Genomic DNA, 5,967 nt, shown 5'->3' with positions numbered 1-5,967 from the left:
CGACATAGTTTTTGAAATTCTTTTTCATGAGTCCTGTTGCTCCTATAATTACTGGAATAATAGAGCCTTTCCTAAGATTCTTTTCATTCTTTTCATTTCGTACATAAGACTTTGCTATTTCGTATATATATATATATATATATATATATATATATATATATATATATATATATATATATATATATATATATATGGTATATCTTTTTGTTATCTGTTGGCACTGAATTTGAAGCTGACCATGTCCAAGGAGGCATTCCTGCAGAAATGTGTTGCACGAGCAGGAAAACTTTTCGATGAGAGATTTCTTTGAATAGGAGCATGCAGAAGTTTTATGATGCCCAGGTAGTGTCCGGGTGATACCCGAGGTCATATATTTGGCTGTATGCCCCCAAACATTCAAGTAGAAGTCCTAGTACTGATAAATAATCTGAGAAAGGGAAATAATTTGATTATAATTGGAAGTCCCCCCCCTCCTCCCAATTTGGATGTCTGGGTCACTGTACCACCCCATTTGCACGCCATTAAAGTAGGACAAGCAACATTAACACCCCACCCACCCCAAACACACACTCTAAGAGAAAATGTTTAGGAACCCTGATTCCACGTTTTTCTTTCCCCGTTCTTGACTGTTTGCTGCTATAGTATTTTCACATAGGAGTTCTTGCTTTTGTCTTGGTTTCTCCGTTTCACAAGGCTCAGGCGTTTCGTCTGCACCGCAAACCTTAACCCACATAGTTGGGGTTGAGTGGGGAAGATGAGACTGAGACTAAGTCATCTTTTTCCTCCAGAAAAATGATACCAAGAAGCGTGACTTGCAAACAATAAACTCAACTCGTCGTAGGCGAAACTTGAGAACTAAATTCGGCTTTGTGAACCGAAAACTGCACAACTGCATCGATAAACCAGCTTCCTGAAACCATATTTCAGTGTGTTTTCCTTTCTTTTCATTTCTGTTTTATGATCTTATAATTCATTCAAATGAACGCCCTTTTTCTGTTTGTTATTTTTTGTTTATTCCTCTAGTTTTTTTAAGCGCTGATTCACCATTTTGCTTGAATTCTTCTCTTACAGATGACATAACAACTTTACAACAAATTCTGGTTTCCTTGACTTTTTGGCTAAGAGTAAAGTGTGGTATCTGTTCTTATACCACACTTCATCTTTTCTGTCTTCAGTCAGTGAATGAGAAATCCTTCCAGATTGAGACAATTAAAGTTTTTTCCAATCCAGAGTGACCCTTTTTTGGAGAGCTGGATTTTCCCCAAAAATTAAAAACCAGCCTTGTGTCTAACTCTGCCCTCGTGGGGAGGCAACTAAACAGGAACAACTTAAGGAAAATAATTTGCTGGGCGCTAAGGGTAAACATGGCTATTGGCGACATTAATTAATTTTTAAGGAAATACAGTTGGGAAATTACTCCAGAACAATTTAGTTGGATTTACCTATATATTTGTGTTAAAAGACACACTCACGCAAGAGGACATCCTTGTGGCCTTCCAGAAGATATTGGAACAGTACAACAAGTGCATTGCAGCCGGAGGAGATTACTTCAAAGAGGAGTAGAGTTTCATGTGTATATTATAAATAAAAGTGCCCATACAAAAAGTCTGAAAACTTATTAAAAGTACCTCGTAGTCTTGTATATATGAGCGAAATTAATTATAATCAGATTGTTACTGAATATTCTCAGTGTTCTGTGATACACGTTTATTTCAGCATCTAAATTTTATTTTTTTTTTATTTTTTTTTTTACATTTTCACCCCAAACAAGGCAAATTGCCACTTTGGTGTAGGGGGCTACTATCAGGGGCAACAACTACTGGGGTACTATGTAGGGATTTGGGCAGCAAGATGTCGGTTCACGTTATACTTGAACTTCTGCACGTCAGTACATTTGGGGAAGCAGGGACCTGGAATGGAATTCCAGAGTCTAGCGGTTTTGGGGAAGAAACTATTGGAGTAAAAAGATCTTTTACATCTAGGGATCTCTACAGTGTGGGGGTGGAATTTAGCAGCCTTTGCTTCATGGGACATCTTTTTTGAATATTCAGTGAAGAGATCTGTGGATATGTTGTTTGATTTTGAATCTTAAGGTTTTGAATTGAAAGCTATGTTTACTTTCAGAAGAGTTTTCGATGGGTAGCTGATCTGTACAAGTCATGAAGATGAAAAGAGTTTTTGGTGGGTAGCTAATCTGTACAAGTCCTAGAGATGAAAGGAGTTTTCAGTGGGTAGCTAATCTGTACAAGTCCTAGAGATGAAAGGAGTTTTCAGTGGGTAGCTGATCTGTACAAGTCCTAGAGATGAAAGGAGTTTTCAGTGGGTAGCTAATCTGTACAAGTCCTAGAGATGAAAGGAGTTTTCAGTGGGTAGCTAATCTGTATAAGACCTAGAGACAAAAGGAGTTTTCATTGGATAGCTAATCTGTACAAGTTCTAGAGATGAAAGGAGTTTTCAGTGGGTAGCTAATCTATACAAGTCCTAGAGATGAAATGAGTTTTCAGTGGGTAGCTAATCTGTACAAGTCCTAGAGATGAAAGGAGTTTTCAGTGGGTAGCTAATCTGTACAAGTCCTAGAGATGAAATGAGTTTTCAGTGGGTAGCTAATCTGTACAAGTCCTAGAGATGAAAGGAGCTTTCAGTGGGTAGCTAATCTGTACAAGTCCTAGAGATGAAAGGAGTTTTCATTGGATAGCTAATCTGTACAAGTCCTAGAGATGAAAGGAGTTTTCAGTGGGTAGCTAATCTGTACAAGTCCTAGAGATGAAATGAGTTTTCAGTGGGTAGCTAATCTGTACAAGTCCTAGAGATGAAAGGAGTTTTCAGTGGGTAGCTAATCTATACAAATCCTAGAGATGAAAGGAGTTTTCAGTGGGTAGCTGATCTGTACAAGTCCTAGAGATGAAATGAGTTTTCAGTGGGTAGCTAATCTGTACAAGTCCTAGAGATGAAAGGAGTTTTCAGTGGGTAGCTAATCTGTACAAGTCCTAGAGATGAAATGAGTTTTCAGTGGGTAGCTAATCTGTACAAGTCCTAGAGATGAAAGGAGTTTTCAGTGGGTAGCTAATCTGTACAAGTCCTAGAGATGAAAGGAGTTTTCATTGGATAGCTAATCTGTACAAGTCCTAGAGATGAAAGGAGTTTTCAGTGGGTAGCTAATCTGTACAAGTCCTAGAGATGAAAGGAGCTTTCAGTGGGTAGCTAATCTGTACAAGTCCTAGAGATGAAAGGAGTTTTCAGTGGGTAGCTGATCTGTACAAGTCCTAGAGATGAAATGAGTTTTCAGTGGGTAGCTAATCTGTATAAGACCTAGAGACAAAAGGAGTTTTCATTGGATAGCTAATCTGTACAAGTTCTAGAGATGAAAGGAGTTTTCAGTGGGTAGCTAATCTATACAAGTCCTAGAGATGAAATGAGTTTTCAGTGGGTAGCTAATCTGTACAAGTCCTAGAGATGAAAGGAGTTTTCAGTGGGTAGCTAATCTGTACAAGTCCTAGAGATGAAATGAGTTTTCAGTGGGTAGCTAATCTGTACAAGTCCTAGAGATGAAAGGAGCTTTCAGTGGGTAGCTAATCTGTACAAGTCCTAGAGATGAAAAGAGCTTTCAGTGGGTAGCTAATCTATACAAGTCCTAGAGCTGAAAGGAGTTTTCAGTGGGTAGCTAATCTGTACAAGTCCTAGAGATGAAAGGAGTTTTCATTGGATAGCTAATCTGTACAAGTCCTAGAGATGAAAGGAGATTTCAGTGGGTAGCTAATCTGTACAAGTCCTAGAGATGAAAGGAGTTTTCATTGGATAGCTAATCTGTACAAGTCCTAGAGATGAAATGAGTTTTCAGTGGGTAGCTGATCTGTACAAGTCCTAGAGATGAAAGGAGCTTTCAGTGGGTAGCTAATCTGTACAAGTCCTAGAGATGAAAGGAGTTTTAAGTGGGTAGCTGATCTGTACAAGTCCTAGAGATGAAAAGAGTTTTCAGTGGATAGCTAATCTGTACAAGTCCTAGAGATGAAATGAGTTTTCAGTGGGTAGCTAATCTGTACAAGTCCTAGAGATGAAAGGAGTTTTCATTGGATAGCTAATCTGTACAAGTCCTAGAGATGAAAGGAGTTTTCAGTGGGTAGCTGATCTGTACAAGTCCTAGAGATGAAAGGAGTTTTCATTGGAGAGCTAATCTGTACAAGTCCTAGAGATGAAATGAGTTTTCAGTGGGTAGCTGATCTGTACAAGTCCTAGAGATGAAATGAGTTTTCAGTGGGTAGCTAATCTGTACAAGTCCTAGAGATGAAAGGAGTTTTCAGTGGGTAGCTAATCTGTACAAGTCCTAGAGATGAAAGGAGTTTTCAGTGGGTAGCTAATCTGTACAAGTCCTAGAGATGAAAGGAGTTTTCAGTGGGTAGCTAATCTGTACAAGTCCTAGAGATGAAAGGAGTTTTCATTGGATAGCTAATCTGTACAAGTCCTAGAGATGAAATGAGTTTTCAGTGGGTAGCTGATCTGTACAAGTCCTAGAGATGAAAGGAGTTTTCATTGGATAGCTAATCTGTACAAGTCCTAGAGATGAAAGGAGTTTTCATTGGATAGCTAATCTGTACAAGTCCTAGAGATGAAAGGAGTTTTCAGTGGGTAGCTAATCTGTACAAGTCCTAGAGATGAAAGGAGCTTTCAGTGGGTAGCTAATCTGTACAAGTCCTAGAGATGAAAGGAGTTTTCAGTGGGTAGCTGATCTGTACAAGTCCTAGAGATGAAAAGAGTTTTCAGTGGATAGCTAATCTGTACAAGTCCTAGAGATGAAATGAGTTTTCAGTGGGTAGCTAATCTGTACAAGTCCTAGAGATGAAAGGAGTTTTCATTGGATAGCTAATCTGTACAAGTCCTAGAGATGAAAGGAGTTTTCAGTGGGTAGCTGATCTGTACAAGTCCTAGAGATGAAAGGAGTTTTCATTGGATAGCTAATCTGTACAAGTCCTAGAGATGAAATGAGTTTTCAGTGGGTAGCTGATCTGTACAAGTCCTAGAGATGAAATGAGTTTTCAGTGGGTAGCTAATCTGTACAAGTCCTAGAGATGAAAGGAGTTTTCAGTGGGTAGCTGATCTGTACAAGTCCTAGAAATGAAAGGAGTTTTCATTGGATAGCTAATCTGTACAAGTCCTAGAGATGAAATGAGTTTTCAGTGGATAGCTGATCTGTACAAGTCCTAGAGATGAAAGGAGCTTTCAGTGGGTAGCTAATCTGTACAAGTCCTAGAGATGAAAGGAGTTTTCAGTGGGTAGCTGATCTGTACAAGTCCTAGAGATGAAAGGAGTTTTCATTGGATAGCTAATCTGTACAAGTCCTAGAGATGAAATGAGTTTTAAGTGGGTAGCTAATCTGTACAAGTCCTAGAGATGAAAGGAGCTTTCGGTGGGTAGCTAATCTGTACAAGTCCTAGAGATGAAAGGAGTTTTCAGTGGGTAGCTAATCTATACAAGTCCTAGAGATGAAATGAGTTTTCAGTGGGTAGCTAATCTGTACAAGTCCTAGAGATGAAAGGAGTTTTCTGTGGGTAGCTAATCTGTACAAGTCCTAGAGATGAAAGGAGTTTTCAGTGGGTAGCTAATCTGTACAAGTCCTAGAGATGGAAGGAGTTTTCAGTGGGTAGCTGATCTGTACAAGTCCTAGAGATGAAAGGAGTTTTCATTGGATAGCTAATCTGTACAAGTCCTAGAGATGAAAGGAGTTTTCATTGGATAGCTAATCTGTACAAGTCCTAGAGATGAAAGGAGTTTTCAGTGGGTAGCTAATCTGTACAAGTCCTAGAGATGAAAGGAGCTTTCAGTGGGTAGCTAATCTGTACAAGTCCTAGAGATGAAAGGAGTTTTCAGTGGGTAGCTGATCTGTACAAGTCCTAGAGATGAAAAGAGTTTTCAGTGGATAGCTAATCTGTAGAAGTCCTAGAGATGAAATGAGTTTTCAGTGGGTAGCTAATC

The sequence above is a fragment of the Euprymna scolopes genome, chromosome 7 (assembly GCF_053919585.1).
Source record: "Euprymna scolopes isolate OS-2025 chromosome 7, ASM5391958v1, whole genome shotgun sequence".
Lineage (NCBI taxonomy): Eukaryota > Metazoa > Mollusca > Cephalopoda > Sepiida > Sepiolidae > Euprymna > Euprymna scolopes.
The sequence above is the reverse complement of the archived record's forward strand: the minus strand, read 5'-3'. Positions refer to the sequence as shown.